Source organism: Canis lupus, chromosome 12, assembly GCF_003254725.2.
Source record: "Canis lupus dingo isolate Sandy chromosome 12, ASM325472v2, whole genome shotgun sequence".
NCBI lineage: Eukaryota > Metazoa > Chordata > Mammalia > Carnivora > Canidae > Canis > Canis lupus.
In genome coordinates, this window is record NC_064254.1 from 50,518,472 (window position 1) to 50,537,008 (window position 18,537).

General features: G+C 38.7%; 1 long non-coding RNA gene across 1 annotated transcript in view; it reads left to right on the forward strand.

Moving 5' to 3' along the window:
* Nucleotides 1-1,932: 1,932 nt before the first annotated feature.
* Nucleotides 1,933-18,537, forward strand: part of LOC118350468 (uncharacterized) — a 51,356-nt gene continuing 34,751 nt past the window's right edge. The window contains exons 1-4 of the long non-coding RNA XR_007401506.1: nucleotides 1,933-2,073; nucleotides 2,191-2,361; nucleotides 11,547-11,587; nucleotides 12,064-12,112. This is a non-coding gene — a long non-coding RNA (uncharacterized LOC118350468). The remainder of the gene's footprint in view (nucleotides 2,074-2,190; nucleotides 2,362-11,546; nucleotides 11,588-12,063; nucleotides 12,113-18,537) is intronic.

Consider the following 18,537-nt stretch of genomic DNA (forward strand, 5'->3'; position numbering starts at 1 on the left):
AAGAAGAGTCTGAACCAGGCTAATGGCGATAATAATAATCAAAATATTATGTAGAGATAGAATCCATGGAATCAGATAAGAATGAGGAGGGTGGGTTAAGTAAAGAAAGAATAACATATGGCTTTGAGGGTTTAGTCTCAGGTATATGAGATGAAAATTTAACAATTTAGTACATGGGGCTTGGTGTTTATACAAGATGGAATACTAATTTCAGCATGTGTTGACTTTGTGGACTTGTTTGGGTACCCCTTTGGTGATGACAAATATACATTAAGAAGCATTGAGTGAAATCAGGAAAGCAGTAAGAGGATAAAGTAATCAAAAAGTAAAGAATCATTTACACACACACACACACAAAATAATAATAGGAGCCATGAGAATGAGGAGCTTCAATGAGAAAGTTAATACAGGGACAGAGAGCTATATATTCTCACGATAAAGCACTGTGAGAAATTGAGGTTCCAGAAAAAGGTTAGATGGCAGAATCAGAAAAATAGAACCAAAAGAATATGGCAACATGGATGTCAATGAATGGGAAAAGTTGATATATTTTTTAAGTTACAGCAAAGCAGAGTTTTTAAAAAAGATTTTATTTTATTCATTCATGAGAGACACACAGAGAGAGAGAGGCAGAGACAGGCAGAGGGAGAAGTTGGCTCCATGCAGGAAGCCCAACACAGGACTTGATCTCAGGTCTCCAGGATCAGGCCCTGGGCTGAAGGTGGCACCAAACCACTGAGCCACCCAGGCTGCCCAAATGTTGATATTTTCATAAAAATAGACTGTCTGGGGGCACCTGGGTGGCTAAGTTCAGTCAGCTAAGCATCTGCCTTTGGCTCACGTCATGATCCTAGAATCCCAGGATCAAGCCCCACATTGGGCTCCCTGCTGAGCAGGAAGCCTGATTCTCCTTTTCCCTCTGCCCCTCCTCTGCTTGTGCTCTCTCTCTCTTGCTTACTCTCTCTCTCAAATAAATAAAATCTTTAAAGAATCTGTCCAATATTTTAAAATATTTAATTAGAGACCAAGAAGGAAGGGACTGTGAATAATCATTAGGAATGCCAATTTTGAGGAGATACTTGGCAAGAAATGGGAGGGCAGAATTTGTGTTAGTCTTCTTTACTGCATCACCATCACCTGGTAGAGGCCTTATACTTATTAGGGGTTTAGCAAATATTTCTGTGAATGAATGAAAGATGAAAAACAGGTTTCTAGAGCTTGATAAGTGAACTGGTAACAGAATTTAAACAATTAGAGAATATGGACAGCTTTTCTTAGTTGCAGTGCTACAAAAGAGTGTATCATGGACACAGGTTACTACTAATAACTAATATTTATTTGAAGCTCACTATTATCTCATATTTTTAGCAATCCTTCTTAGGGAGGTATTATTTTTATGTCCATTTTAAAGTTGAGGAAACTGAGTCATAGAGAAATTAATGTTAGGCTGAAGATCATATAGCTGGTCATGGAAGGAGCTAGTATATACCTGATCGTATCAGTTCTCTACTTAAAATTCTATGATAGCTTCCATGTTGAATCATTAGTGTTTAATGGTGTCTGGCACACTGAAGTATCTATTACCTTTCTACTGATGGAGAGACTAAGACACAGAAATCAAGTCATTTGCCCAAATCACACACAGTTTATTTAGTGGTGGAGACAGTTTAGACTTAGATTCCCTGTTCCTAATCATCGTGCTACACCATCTTAAATGACTGTATGTTTGACATGAGTCCTATGGGATTGAACCTAGATAGGACACTAGCAAAAATAAGAATATGAATTGATAAATTGGGAGAAAAGAGAGCAAAGCATTTCATGATGAATAGTAAGTCTAATAGAATCAACAGAATGGGAGCAAAGGTAGATAATCCAAGTTCTAGGAAGAACAATGGCTCTGAGTGATGCTGAGATCCAGGGTGTGTTGTACTAGTAGATGAGCTTAAATGAGTGGAAATGGAGGTCACTAATCACTTGATTATCTTAAGACTTTATGAGACCAGGGTGTCCAAAATATAAGTGAGCAGAGCTTCAGGAAACAAATCTAGGAAGACCTCTTTTCCAGGCATGGTATCTCAGAGTTATTGGTGATATGCATGTTACATTATCAATGATGGGGTCTGATCCTCTTGGAGTTTAACTATGGAATATGTTAAATCCCATGTTTTGCTTCTTCTAATTCTACAGCTGTGAGCTAAAAGAAGTTCTAGATGTGAATTCATGGGATTTCCTTTTGAAAAAATCTGCAGAACTTGGTCCCAAACCTTGCATGTGGTCAACATTCGGTTTATATAGGGATAATGGAGATTGTGACTAAAGCAAAGACTCTTTTCTCTCCTGAGGAAAATATTATATCAGGTACCGTCCATTCATTCATACTTTCTTAAGGGATGCTGATGAATAGTTTTCCTAAGGGAAGTCATTTGAGGGACATATTTTCAGTTGAGATGTAATGGATTTGGTTTGAAATTTAACTGTTAATGTTGAAGATCTCAGGGGTAACAGTAGACATCATATGTTCTGGTATTTTATTCAAATGGGACTCCCCTAGAACTTATCATCATGTTGCAGCACTACTTAAAGGCCTGAGCTAGAAAAACCAGAAGTCCTTTCTACTGATCTGAAGTTTCTTTCAATGTTTTCTTGATGAAACAACTGCATTTACCTATAAGTATGGCCTCTGGATTTTGAACAGTGATTAAAGAATGTAGTAAGGATTGGTAAGAGCTATCGTTGAAAAGACATAGCCCTACTGCATTTGAGATTCATTATTCTTTCAAGCTGGGGATGTTCCACTTCAGATACACACATGCACCCACATACCTTCTCCTTGATGAAATTTCTCCTTAAAAACTGACATTTTTCAAAGGCAGACTGCACATCAGGGTACAGATAGGATCCACTGAGATATAAAACATAATTCCTCTCTAAACAGGAGACATTTCTTTAGGTTCTGATTCATTACTGGTTCAGTAAGTTAGGGAAAGAGAAATAAAAAGCAAAAAATGAGCCATATTTTCACATAACAGATAGTCAACTTCCATAGACTTTTGTGTCCTTCCTCAGAGATTTTTTTTTTCCTCTTTGAAACTTTTGCAGATACAGTTTTTAACTGTGCTGTATTAGCCTCGGTGATAACCCAGTGAGGGTCAGTCTACAACTGCCTCTTGGATTACAAGAGAACAGAAGTTAGAGTTGTACGAATAGCATGCAGGGAGTTCAGTGCTTTTGGCTTTGAAGCCTATCTGTCAATTTTTCTTAAAATACACACGTCCATACACTGCCTTCGGTCCTTTCGCTGCCTGATTAATGTGGCTGTGTTCCTCTAAGGCTGACACATGCTGCACTCGCCTTGTTTCTAGCAGCAAAGCCCCTCTGGTGTTGCCCGAATTATACCTGGTTCTTTCCGACAAATTATTGTGATGATTAAGAAAGTTTGATGATATATCATTTTTCGGATTCCAGACCTCCTGTCAGATAATAGAGTCAGAAGTGTGGGGCTGCTACAGTTATCCCATATCAATGCTCTGAGTTCAAATAAAGTGTCAGGATGACTAAGTACAAGGGATTTGTGGAATGCTTTAATGTTGCCTCATTTCAAATCACTTCATAAGCAGCCTAGTAATGAGCTCAATAAATTCTGTTGGAGGAGAGAGAAAAAAAAAAGCCCTGTATTCACTACAGAAAAAGTAGGTTGCTATTTTATAATTAGGCCTCTGGGCTGGTGGGAAGGAGTCTTATTTCCTGTTTGAAATCCACTTTGTTAGCTCTGTGATGTGGAGATGGCTAAATGAGTATGAAATATTATAATTAAGGACATCACAAGCTGTTTATCTTATCAGCAGTGTTTTTCCTTAAAGGCTGCCTCATTGACCACTTGTGTATTATAACCACTTTTTTTCTGTGCTTTGCCAGTTGTAACCAACAGAGGTTTATCTGGCACTGAGGGGAAAAGAGGAGATATGAGCAGCAGCTCAGCAACCAGAAGTTATACGAGAGACCTAAATTGCTTTCATTTTGCCTGGATCGGGCATTCTTTTCATTAGTTGCAATAAGCTGTTTGTTTATGAAAACTTGACTAAACCTGGTGACAAGCATGTTGGCCGGGGCCATGCTATGAGGTGCTATCTTGGATATCCTGCTAAGCGGCATGTTTTTGTTTTGAGGCTAACATAGAAAACCAACCCCATTTTGGAAGATGAGAACTGGTTTTATTACTGATTGGGTGGAAAGCAAGTGGCCAGATCTGTAATCTCCACTGTGATTTGAAAGGCTGTATATTATGATAATCTTTTGACCTGCCAACTTTCTTGTTTTCATTCAATAGTGGGAGGGTGAGTCCTGCTCCCCTGTAATAGACTAAAATGACAATTCTCCCTAGGTTCTGCTGCAAAGGTCTGGAGAGCAGTTATTTGCCTGAGAAGCCATTTGGCTGAGCTGAAAGATCAATTCATATATTCACAATACCTTGCCCTAGTGTTGATTTCTGCAAGGTCCTAGTTCTCAAAAAATACAGTACAAGTCTAGGGTGTTCCTAAGAATGGGCTTAGTATATCTGGACATTCAGTGTTGATTGGCCCTTGGCAAAATGGTGGGCAAGTTGTTGGGTCACAAGATTTCCTTCTGAATTTCATCCACAAACCTGCCTCGATCCTGGAATCTGAAAGTCCTTTCCATATTCATGCTGTCTCTGCAAATTCTCCATCAAAATCCTTGAAAGAAAATACATAACCGACAAGTCTACAAAAGAGTGGCAACTTAGTCACACTAGAAGCATTAAGACAGTCTGATACGGTTTTACATGATACCCAAAGCCACCGCTTATCTTTGTGCTCTTTGTGTCCTGTCCCCAAACATCAATCTAAGGGGTGAATGGAGAATGAAATCCCAGCATCACTCCATTTACCCAGCCCTGCATCTTGGACAGGTTTGGATTTTCCTGGAAGCATGGGTTGCTTTCTATAATTTATTGCCCATGGAGGGTGCCTGTGGCAAATTTGCACAAAAATGTCTCAAAAGGGCAGCCCGGTGGCTCAGCGGTTTAGCGCCGCCTTCAGCCCAGGCAGGGCCTGATCCTGGAGACCCGGGATCGAGTCCCACGTCAGGCTCTTGACATGGAGCCTGCTTCTCCCTCTGCCTCTCTCTCTCTCTCTCATGAATAAATAAATAAAATCTTTTTTTTAGAAAGTCTCAAAAAAGTTAGAGCTGGACGCCATATTATTTCTCCCAAAGAAAAAAGAAATAAATGTGTCATTACAGGATTTCTGTTATCATAGATGTTATTTGAATACTAGGGCTCCTAAAATAATCTCAGATTAATCTCCTGTTTAGGAGCTGACTTTGTGCATTTAATTATTAAACAAATATTTGCATGGATTGTGTGAAATGCCAACACTGAACTATAGCTGTGGTTTTAGAATGGGAATTGATAAACTTTTTTTTTTTTTTTTTTTTTTTTTTTACAAAGTGTCAGACGTTAAACATTTTAGGACTTGTAGGCCACAAGGTGCCTATCACAACTACAATTCATAGTAGCAACCATAAACAATATGTAAGTGAATAGGTATGGCTTTGTTCCAATAGAACTTTATTTATGGATGCTGAAGTTTAAATTTCATGTAATAGTCATATGGCACCATTTAAAAATGTAAAAACGTAATTCTTAGGTCAAGGGCCATATAAAAATCGACTGTGTGGGCTGGATTTGGCCTATGGCCTCTAGTTAGCCAAGTTCTATCTCCCTATTCTAGGGTAGATTTCAAGTAAGGCCTCTTCCATTCCTGGGGCTGGGGCTGGGCTGGGGCTGGGCTGGGGTCAGGGCTCCCATGGTATGAACATTATAACCCCAGTGACATACTTCTAATACTGCTAGGTGATCAAAGAAGAGAATAATAAAGAGATGACATTTCTAAAAGCCTAATTTCTGTTAAGTTTTAAAAATATTGAGCTGTTTTTAGGTATTAAAGCACATTAAATATTACCATTGAAATGCAAGAAGAGATGACTACGAATTGAGAGCTACCCACTCAGGAATCATACTAAGTGCAATACAACTGCTGATTTTTCTTTGGTATCAGCAGAACTCTTTCACTCACTTATTTACTAATTGCTTGAGCAAATACATATTGAGTGCCTACTGTGTGGAGGGTCCATGAGGATGTCAAAATGGAGGAAAGTGCAAATCATGGGGGGGGCATGGATGAACTAAATCTTGAGAGTTTGCAGAAGCAAAGCATTCCAGAGGCGGAGTGGAACAGCTACAGAAGGCTGGGAAACAGCTGCCAACAGATGACCTGGCTTCTGAGTCTGCCCTGTGAGCAAATGTGGCATGTACCCTAGGAGGGGAAGAGGCGGAGCCCCGAGTGACAGCAGAATGTGAAGAGCAGCTCATAGCCACCCACCAAAGCATAGCTTTCAAGTGTGCACATGGGGCTTTTAGCCACAGAAAGCGAGATCTTAGCAGATCGATCTTCTAGGATGAAGGACAGTTATACTTTATATGCATATTTGGCGGTGAACATAGACTCAAATCTTTCTCTCTATCCTCCTGAGATTTCTATATTTTTAACAAATACCTCTTCCCATCTGTAGTTGATTCATTGCTTTTTCCGCTATGCTTGATGCATTCCTTCATTATTTCCAGGACAGCTACTTTGAAGTAACACCCTATCAACACCCCCACGCCATCATTACCACCACCTCACACATAGATAGAATTCCCCGAAAGAGAAATTATAATTGCATCTTGATTTTTGCAATGGCAACATTAATTGAACTGAAAAAGATAAGAATTAATGTGACTTATTAGAGTCATGCGGAATTCTGGCACAATTTCCTCGCAGAAATGAAATGCATCGGGAAGAAAAAATTATGCTGGTTCCAAAGTGCCTAAATATCTGGATGGAACCTGAAACATGAAAAATGAAGTCAACTTCCAGATATTTTGTCTTCTGAATGACAAGCATGTTATATTTACTGATTTAGCTGCCTTAAAACCAACATGAAAATCTATCTAGAATAAGGTAGTGACACAAATGTATTAACTCTGACATTTGTGGAGGTGTTCATATTTCCAAGGTTTTTTTTTTTTTTTCCACATGCTGTATTTTACTAAAACTTCATAACTACCCAGAGCAGTATTACCATCAATTCTGTTTTATAGGTGTAGTGACTTAGGGCTAAGGTGTGAAGGGACCTGCTCCAATATAGGCAGGGGCTTTGATTTCAGTCCATCCAAATCAGACACTCTTCCGGTCATACTGCATTATCTTTATGCCTGAAGAAATTGCACTAAGCTCCCTACGTGAGGGTGGTTAAAGAAACAAAGCAGCATAAGCCACAGTCTTTGATGGATTGCTGTTATTTGCAGTCTTTTGTCGAGAACCTCGCCTCAGTACCCTCACAAACTCTCTGCAACCCTCCACCCCAACATGTGAAAAGCAGGCCAAGATTTTCTACTTTTGCTGCTATCTCCCCTCTGCCAAGAACTTCAGTGATACTCATGCCGTTTCAAGTTTTTGAATATCAGAATGTTCAGCAAAGCCAGTGTCTCCTATAGTATTAGGCAGACCGATCCTTCGCATTTGATGTAATAATTTATCATTATGGGCAGATGTATAATTATTATCATTCTTAATGAGACAGAGATACAAATTTCATGTTTGATGTAGTCCTGCCAAATAATTTAACGCGGTGCGGTTTAAAAAGTGGCATGGGTCATATATTTGGTTAGTGGTCTGTGAGGGAAACTGAAGTCAATCTGGTTGCAGCCCCGGCAGGATGGGGTATCCTACAGCCTTGTGTGAGAGTGTTTATTTTTTCAAAATGGGAAAACATGTTCATGAGAATGTGGTGATGCTTAACTGCTTTCCAAATCTAGAATAAATATTTACCTAGAGAAAATTCTCCAAACATTGAGGTGACTGTCTCCCTCCTGAGCCAAAAAAACACATCACACCATGGGCTGTAGGCTGTTGGGGAAACTCAGCTAACCAGAGTTGGCCCTTTTATGCACCTTCTTGTATCTCTGCTGATACCTCCATATTGACATCCTGCAGGCTCTCTTCCCTCCCTTTCACAGGCTTAGACAAAGAAGATAAAAATCTTCATCAAAACAGGGGCAAATCAGGTCCAGGGAAGATGCAATGTAGGTTTTTTCCCCCCAGTCTTCTCCATTCCCAAATCCTGAATTCCACTCTCTCCTCTGAGAAGTCCAAAAGCTCATGGCTGGTAAAGACATGGAATTAGGTGGCCTACCTTCCTGTGTAAGTGGAGATGTTTTCTGGAACAAGTTGGGCTTTTGTTTGTTAAGTCATCGATTCACTCAACAAGCATCTGTCTACTATAGAGTGGCAGGTGTGCTAAGCACAGGTGTCTCCAGGTAGCACCCCTAACTTGAACAAGCAAAGTTAAACAATGGAGATATGTTAAACAATTAAGATAGAGTATGATGAGAGATGTTCTTGGCACTATTAAACAATATGGGAGGCAAATCCAACCCAGAGGAAGGAGAGTGGGCAAGGATCCTTGGACGAGGCAAAGGCATGCAGTATTAATGAGGGACTTCTGACTGCTGGTCCGCAAAGCCCCTGAACTGTCACTGCCCAAGTCGGTAGAGGGAGCTGTCACTATGGCTGTGCCTCCAGCGCTAGTGCTTTTACGTCTGGGACCCACAGAAGCCACCATCTCTCTCTGATCTAGAAGCTCACGGACACTGGGGTATTGAGTGAGCCTTGGCACCGAATAAAGGCTGCTCTGTGGAACCGGATTGCTGCTCCCACCAATCCTACCACTTTATTCTGTGCTCGCACCTGCTGCAAAGCTGATTTGCTGATTCTGAATGATGACTTCCCACCCCTGCTCACGCTGCCATCTGCTGCCTGTGCCACCATCAGAGAAGCTGTGTGCTGGGATTTCTCCCCAAGGAAAATCACTCTCTGAGTTTTCCAGTAGCTGTTTTCTATTTGGAATCTAGCAGTGTCTGGCCAGTGGAATCTCCTCCTGCTTGAAATCAGGAGAAAACCCAAGGGGTGTGGGAGGGAGGAAGCCTGACTTCTGATCCTGAAGCATTGTCTTTGGACATCATTTGTGTGGTTTGATGCTCCCTTTCCAAGGATAAATTTGTTCTCAACACTGTGTCTTGGTCTTTCATAGAGATGAAACTCTAACAGCTCTGTGAGCCAGTCCTCCAGATCGGTACAGACACAGTGGGAATCTTGTAAAGAACACACTCCAGAATGAAGGTGTCAGAGAAGAAAAAAAACGAGAAAAAATGCAGGACCACAGGGCACAAAATGTTAGCAGGGGAACAGGATCATCCCTCCCTAACTTAACCCTCCCATACCCTAACATTCCAGCTTCCCTGACTCAGTTTCTAGACAACGCTTTGCCCAAAGAGTTGGGAATGGAAACAAAGTGGAATGTCTGGAGGAAACCCATTTCACTCCTTGAGTCACTGTGGAAACTGATGAGAGGCTGCTTTTAGCCATATGAACAGAAAGAAGGGTGCACAAGATTCGGCAAACCGTGCACCTTTCGGGGTAATAAGAAAGAACAAACATGGCTAGCTAAGGGGATTTTTTCCTCAGGAGATTTATTTTTTTTGCTAGGAGAATCTCTGGTCCCCAGTGAAAGTTCAAAATAGTGTGGCATTTAGAAAATTTCTACATTTATCAATAATTTTTAATTTAATGCTAAAAGATGGCTTGTAATTAAAAATCAATGAATGCTTTTTAATAAAATATTTATATATTTTTGTTCCTGATGGTTCCTATTTCCAAATATCTGGAAGCCCTGGCTTGGGTGACTCCTCTCGTTTTAGAATTGATCTCTTTTAGATTCCTCTGAATATTTTAATTCCTCTGGCACATTTTAGATGCACGATAGGTATTTGTCGAATTATATTGAATAAAATTTGGAATTATATCCGTTAACAGCTTAAACCCCTGGACATTTAAGGAAGAGATCATAGTATCTCAGTGATGTTTCAGCTGCTAAATAGGAGCATCCAGCCTGGACACAATTGCTGTCTTTTTATTATTTCTCATTTTGATGCTTTTTATATGCTGTTGGCTATCTAATTAGTACCTCCTGTTGGGAAATATTTTTCTTTAGCATAGTATCTTAATAACCATCGACGTGGCTTACTCAGGGTTTCCTAATGCTCAGCATGACCAGGAATTGTAATGTGGTAAATATCATGTGAGTGAAGTGACTACATTAAAAAAAAAAAAAATCTATCATTGACTGAATTTTTTTTTACCTGTTATTTAGACACATTGATTATATATAGTCTGTCTCCCTTGAGAAATATGATTTCTGATAGATGGTGACATCTTTTCTTTTTTTTTAAGATTACATTTATTTATTCATGAGAGACACAGAGAGAGAAAGGCAGAGACACAGGCAGAGGGAGAAGCAGGCTCCATGCAGGGAGCCCGATGCAGGACTCGATCCTGGGACTCCAGCATCGCACCCTGGGCCGAAGGCAGGCACTAAACCACTGAGCCATCCAGGGAATCTCCTCTTTTCTTAAAGATTAAAATTTGAAACAAAAATAAGACCCTTTAAAAAAATCCATATCTAAATTTGGAAGGCAGGGGTTTTTTCATTTTAAGCCCATTAGTCCATTTTCAGCAGTGCCTTGTTTGATTAAGTTCATTAGCCTAGGTATGCGGGTGAAAGTCATTGTAACTGAATTAATATTGTATAAAACAATTATTGTTTCTTATCAGTTTCTCTTTCAATTTGTTCACCTAGCTGAATATTTCACTATTAAAGAACAAATCCAAACACAGGTTTCATCTTCTTGGGCAGTGTTTAACATGAGAGACTATATATTTTTGGTGTATTTCAAGTTATGGGTTTTTCTTTATTTTTTTACAATATAATTTTTATTTATACAGCCATTATTTGAACAATGTATTGTTATATTTATTTGTTTTATCACCTTCCCTTCACCGTTTGAAGACTTAAAAGCTTCAAAGCAGCTCATAATAGCACACACAATGTTATGTGATGCATACTTCATCACTTGGCAAAGTCATTAAGAATCTGCCAAATTAATTCAATGCTGATAAATTCTGGAAAGATAGTGAATGGCTTTTATATTTGGAAATTTCTGCCATTCGTAATTTTGAGCTTTTGGGTCACCATGCCATTTTTTCCCAGTAGGATAAGAAATCATAGTGGCAGGTAAGAGTTTGCAAATGGCTGATTATAGTCAATTCCTGATTATACTTGGGGGAGTCATTGCTGATTATCTTCTGCAAATCTTGCTTTCAAATTCTATTGACATTCAAACAGAATGGGCTATAAAGTCATTTGTGGTTATTACTCAATACCTTTTGTCTAATTTCCCTTCCCCATGTAGCCTATCACCCAGCAGGAGATCTTTTATGCCAAAACACTTAATTACTTCCCCCAAATCAGTGAAGGTTAAAAACAAGACAAACAAAAACAAAACCGACAGAAAAAAAACAAATATAGCATATTTATAGCCTTTTACCCTGATTCATGATTTATTTTTATCTGTTTGACTTTAGGCTACTTGCAGAACAGAAAGGACTCTGCAGCTGTTTTGAAGGTACAACAAAAATTTAAGATATTACCTCCTATCCTATTCTTAGGGCCCCACCATATTGGGGGTGGCTGGGGGGTGGTTTCTAAGACCACAATTTGAGGAAGAGAGATACTGTGCCTACCACACATGCTCCTAAGCCTTGACGTGTGTGAAGGTGCTGCTGTGTATGTGTGTGTATGTAAAGCTGTGATGCTACAAGGAAGCAAACATTTCTGTGTGTCTGTATGTGTATGAATATGCGAAGTTATATGCATATGTGAAAATAAATAAAAGACAAATAAAATAATGCAATTAAATGCAATCCATGCCCTCTGTGTGCAAATGATGAGGACCCATAACCTTCTATATTCTTACCCACTATCGAATGCTTGTTTTTTTGTAGATCTAGAGTAGATAAAGCCCACTGGATAAATGTAAATCTTTATTTTCCCGTACCAGAATATTTTTCCTCAAATGAATTCTATTTTTTTTCTTTGCAGCTGTGAAGCTTTTCTGGATAAAGTTCTGGGACATCCTCCTGACTCAAAGGTAAGCCTTTTATTTTTAAATGAAACTTTGTACCACCAGCCCCGCTCATTACAAAACCAAAGTGTTCTGTGTTTCTCTCCTTTGCGGTATTACACATCATGAATATCCCATGAATCTTCCTATGAGAGGGGGGAATTTCCCCACTTCTTTGTCACGGCTTTTGCTTGTGGAATTCATTGTTGGTTCGGATGCAGTTATTGCTGCTGACCTCCCCCGCTCCCTGTTTTTAGAAGCCCTGTGCCACCCGTAGAAGGCAATGCTTTAAGTGTGTTTCTACTTCACCTATGAGAAGATCTAATATATTTCATCATTAGACTCCTGTGGAAATATACAATGAAAGTAGGGGATCTGGTTAGTGCTGGAGGCAAAGTACTACTAACTCATCCCAAAAGATTGCTTTTTGATTAAGGGGCTCTTGCTGTAAGGTGCTCAGTCTTTCTTGCAGCTGATATGAGCTGCTATTCTTGGCTATATAACCTAAGTTGAACATTTGATTTTTTTTTTTTAAAGAAACAGCAATTATATTAAGGAGTCCTCATGTGAGATATAATTCCTTGAAAATTTCAAATAGAATTCAATAAGCAGACTCAACATTGTGCCGTAGAGTCAGGCAGAAATTCATAAGAGAGAGAGGGTAGTGGAGAAAGGCAGGGGTGGTGCTGCCCAAAATATTTTGTGGGTGAATGGGATCATGTCAAATTCAATTCAGACTAGAAATCGTCCTTGCTGTAAGAAAATGAAAGGTAGTCAAATGAATAGCTGAGCTTAGAAAACAGGGTAACTTTTTTCTTCCCCTTTCACATAACCTGAAGAGTTAAAATAGCTTGCCCTTAGTCTTATTTTTTAATTTTTAATTTTTTTTTTTTTTTTTTGAGAAGGAGAAGGAAGTGAAAGGGAGTACGGGTAAGCCTAGGACAACTATATAATTTATTGTCCAAAGTGGGACACTTGGAGTTAAAGGAGTTAAAGGTACTCTATTAATAATTACACTGGATAAAAGGTATAAATCGGGGCTCTTGCAGGCAAACAGAGATGTTTGGTGACCCCTGGGAAGTACAATTAATAGGGCTTTATGTCCCTGGTCTTGTAGCCTTGCTGTGACCATGAGCTCACAGTAGAAACATTATTTCTATTGATGGCTTTTTTCCCCAAGGTTTCTGATCATAAACTGTCTGTGGTGTAGGCAATCTCAATTACACTGTGTAGGGGAGGTTTTCTGTTCTTGACATTCTGTTATTAGATTAACACGCATTTTATTGTTTCTTTTGTATATGGGCTTTTCATATTTGGTACAACTGGAATGCGCAAAAAGAGGAAGTATTTAATAGGAGAGCTAAAAAAGAACATCAAAGCCCACTGTTTGAATTATCTCTAACTGTTAGCTATCTTTTGTTCTTCAGAGCCAGTCTATCTATGAATCCTGCCTCTTGTCTTCCTCTAATGATACTGTTTCTCATTTTCACTGAGGGAGAAAGAAGGCAGGAGGAAATTTATTGTGATTGTTTTATAAAAATCCTACCGCTTTTTCCTCTCATAGTAGGGCTTTTTAAAGAATGGAATACACAATTAGTACAAAATCTTGGCCTAACATGATAGCCTTTGATACTTCTCAGGCAAAGTTTGAAACTGAAGGGAACAATTTTAAGCAAGAGCAATTATGTACTAACATTAGGAAAATGTCCTCTTTTTGTTCCATTCATCAGCTCTAAGAGCTTTAGGTGGCAGCTTCCTCTTTGCATTTATTAGAAATAAATTTGCCATGTAAATGACAAGAAAGTTTACTCGAGGAAACTGGAAATCAAACTAAGTTTACTGATTTAAAATATTGTACAGTCAGATTTCTTGCAGGCATTTTAGACACATTATGTTTTCCATAGAACAAGCAGACCAGCCAATAAACCGAAAGTTAGTCATGCCCACCAATTATTAAGAGCTCATTAAATGCTAGACCTTGTATGAAGGCTTTTGCATACTTTACCTCATTTAATCCTTACAGAAATCCTATTATAGGTATAATTTTCACGTAAGAGAAAAAAAGGGATCCCTGGGTGGCTCAGCAGTTTAGTGCCTGCCTTTGGCCCAGGGCGCGATCCTGGAGACCCGGGATCGAGTCCCACATGTCCGGCTCCCTGCATGGAGCCTGCTTCTCCCTCTGCCTGTGTCTCTGCCTCTCTCTCTCTCTCTCTCTGTGTGTGTGACTATCATAAATAAATAAAATTTTAAAAAAAGACTTATTAAAAAATAAGTAAAAAAAAAAGAGAGAGAGATGGAAAAAAAATCAAAACTCAAAGAGGGTAAATTACAGGACCAAATTCACTAAAGCTAGAAAGTAAGAAAATGACTTTCAGATTGAGGTTGTACAAACCTAGTGTAGGTATTTACTACTTATGAGTGAGAGAATTTAGGCAAAACTGTAAAAAAAAAAAAAGCTGAATTTAGCCAAAGTGTGCCTTTTGTAGTTAATTTTCTATTTGTATTCTTGAACACTGAATATATATTTGACACACCAGCATTTTTATACTTTAAAAAATCATTACAGAAGCAAAAGGTACGAGCAATGTTAGCATGCGCCTACATATTTCACTTTCTGCTCCTCCTTCAAACCTTGCTTGGACGTCTTCCTTACACATCATGTCTCCCTGAGAGAAAAAGAATGATATCCCAAGACAAGATGTAGCAGCTCTTAACACTTCTCAGTTCATTCTCTGCTCCTATATGACAATTCACTATTCATCTTTCCAGTCATCTTTTTCCATAAAGATCCTGAGAACACCTCCTCCTTCAAAGACCCATCAGTTGGGTAACTCCCATCAATAAGTGAGTGTTGAATTAAGTTGACTAAACTGAATCACCTCTCTCCAGACCCTAGTCTAGCAATAGGACTTCACCATGTCCTATATTTAATGTCTGTTCTGACTGAAAGGAAACTGGATATCAGAAAGAAAAGAAAATGTCTAATAAATTCCTACATCCCGTTCTAGAAAATAATACAAATGTATTGATGGCACTTGGGGCAATGGCTTTTAAGATGGTGACTTAGTGTGTATTGCAAAAAGGTGTCCCCTCTGATCAGGCTAAATGCAAAATGGTGCTTCCTCAGACGGGATGGGGCTCCAGGGTGTTTTGACCCCTCCCTTCACTCCACGGAAGGGCCAGGACTGAGTCACAGATGCCTTGATGAGCGCTCTCAAGGCCATGGTGTCTTGGAGTGCACTTTTGGGTTTTGTATATTTAGTAGGGAGAAAACAGAAGAAGCCATTTCGTTGGAGATCAAGGGATGTTAATTTGTAAGCCACGTTTCACATTACTTATATTTTGGAGAAAGATAGTGAACAGAATTAATTATAGCATTGCTAATGCTAACAGGATTAACCAATAAAATTTGGCTTCAGTCACATCTGTGGTCAAATCCTGCCTGTGACACTATTTGCTATGTGACTGGAATGTGTTACTTAATTCCTTGGTCTCATTTTACTTGTCTGGATATGGGACGATAAAGTTCAAGCCCCTGTGTTGGAGGGGAGGATCAGATGCATGAAGGTAAGCTTCTGGTGTGAAGAATGCATTCAGGTTCTGTTTGTTGGTGTAGAATCTAATTATGCCTGCTTCTGATTCTTAAAGATGTGCTTATGTCCTTAGCATATCAGCACAATTGAAATAAGTGAAGGAATGAAAAAAGTAGTACTGTATAATAAGATGGCCAAGAAAAAAAAAAAAACGGGCTAAATTGCAGCTTGATAGTGGTAGTCTATGTCACTTTCTGATTTGTATTTTTTTTTTTTGTCTCACAGAAATTGAAGAATGTGAGTACTAATATTTCTTGATGATGAATGTGGTTCATTGCCCTTCATCATGTTGAAGTAGAGATATGTAGGTGGGACGGTATTTCATGTATCAGAATTGAATCAGCATGTCAGTTATACTTAGTCAATAAAAAGAACACTTCTAATAAATAATTTTAATAGGCGTTGCACTTTAAAGCATAAAGTTATTAGAACGTTTGCCAGGCAATCTGTTTTTTATTTGTACAAGTTAAACATATTCATTTGTGATGAGCACTTTATTTGGTTTATGTCACATCTTTCTTACAGAAAAGCCTTGCTTGTGGAGCTAATGACACAACTGAATTACGCGCAGAGTTAAGTGATAGGAAATATTTCTAAAATACTGCCCTATGGAACTGCTAATAAGTTGATGCCTGTTTTCCATTAATACCTGAAAAACAAGTGTAGCCTGTGGCATTTCAAACCAAATTGTATTGATTACAGTATTTCTTCTATTTTATGCAGAAGAGAATTTTTTTTTTCAGTTGTCACACATCTCTGATTAAAAACTGTGCAGACCCATTTCGAGGTGTACAAAATATTGTTAGAAATATCTTCTGGGCATTCTTTTGAAACTAAGAAACGGGGTAATGTAGTGAAACTATTTAAGGCAGATTGTGAAGAATGTGGAATATAAATGGAGATATTCCTAGCTCTGGTGCCTCACTCACACTAGCAGTGCCATCCTTTTTATTAAAATAATGGGGATAAATTTTATGGTCTTGTCCTGTAAGTTTATTAGCATCATTTGCTTATTGCACTGTGATTCTAGTATTTTTCTATAAATACTGTATTACTGTTCCGCATTTGACACTAGAGAAAATGTGGGTTGGATTTTTAATATCAGTGACATTTCTCACCTTCTACACATACATTTTCCTACCTTCGTGGTTCTGATATAACTGGTATGTGAACGCAAGAATAAAAGACAATGTCGGGTTTGCAGGAGATGGAATTAGACTTGCCTGGATGACTGGCCTGCGGATGCAGCGGCGGCTCTGCAGAGCTCGGCTTGCCACTCAGGGAAGCTCCATCATGGGATTACAGTGCTTTTTCAAGCTGTCTGATGAGGGACTTTTAACTCACAACATCTAGGTATTGCAATGCCTTCTTTTCGTCACGGTTGCTAGAAACACATAGCCTTTTGTCAGGCTACAGAATGTTTTAATTCCCAATGCAAATCTGGGTGACATGTTTGTTACGCTAGCGGATATACCTGACAGATCCTATTCTGAGTTTTCCAGGAAAAAACACACGGCAGCACGTTTGTGGGATATCAATCCTTTTATGTGAGCGTAGCATGCCTTTTAGTGATTGAGGAAACCATGTCAAACTGGAGTTGATTTGATATAAAAATAACTTGCAAGTCGTGTTTGTATAATTCCTAGGGTAAGATCATTTTAACAGATCTCGTTGTTAGTTGTAAGAATGGTTTTATGGTTTGGGCGAAGCAGTAAATAATAGCAAAGGCAAATAAAAATAAAGCTTTCATCACACCTTTGTTAACCTAGAGAAATATATTCATTGAGTTTTTGAGTTACTCACACATATGTATACAGACTGTGTAAAGAATTATGGTGTATGCATTCAAATAACCTATAAAACAGAACAATTACATGCACATGTTTCTAAAACCGTAAGTCATGGTTGTTCATAAAAGTATGCTAAGTGTATTTAATATTCAGTGCAAAAATAGATATTAAGAAATCCTTCCTTGAGATTTAAACCCCGTTCTTTACTTATAGTGAAATATGTTGCCTTTAGCCACCCAAACACAGGTTCAAATTCTGGTCACTTGGATGTGAGGAAACTCCTTGAAATGAATTGTTGGTCACAGTGTTTAATAATATTAGAGGGTTGACTCTGGACACAAAGTCTCCAGGTAATAAAGTTCCTCGGGCCCAAAAGCACATTACATTTTAGAGCACATTGCACTATGTCCCAAGAATAGCCATTTCTGTTTTTAGAATTAAAGGAAGGGAAAATATGAGTTAATCTGGTTTTGAAACTTACTATTTTCCCTAGAACTACTACAAAGATTTAAAAATATGTTGTTTCAATTATAAAGTGTTAGTATTTGCGAGGTTTCAGCAGTGCCCCTCCTTTCCTTTTCTATCTGTTACACCCTTCGGTATACTTTTGCTTCATTCTTAGGTAAGGATCTCTGATTGATTGATTGATTGATCGATTGATCTATTTGAGAAAGAGAGAGGGAGCATGTGTGTGGTGGGGGAGGGGTGGAGGGAGAGGGAGAGAAAGAATCCTAAGCAGGCTCCCAGTCCAGAGTGAGGCCAATATGGAGCTCCGTCTCAGGATCCTTAGATGGTGACCTGAGCTGAAAAATAAGTTGGATCCTTCACCGACTGAGCCCCTTAGGCACCTCAAGGGTTTTTATTTTGAGTGTATCATTCTCAATTTGATGCTTATTATATCAAAGTAGGTGGGAATAGATCAGAATTGAGTATCCTTTTAATCTTTTTCATCAAAAATGCAAGAAGTATATTTGGAGCATTTTCATCTTATTTAAATTAATTGTTGTGCTAGTTCAATTAATATGCTTGAATTTCTTTACTCAGCAAAAGTGTGATAAAACATTTAAAT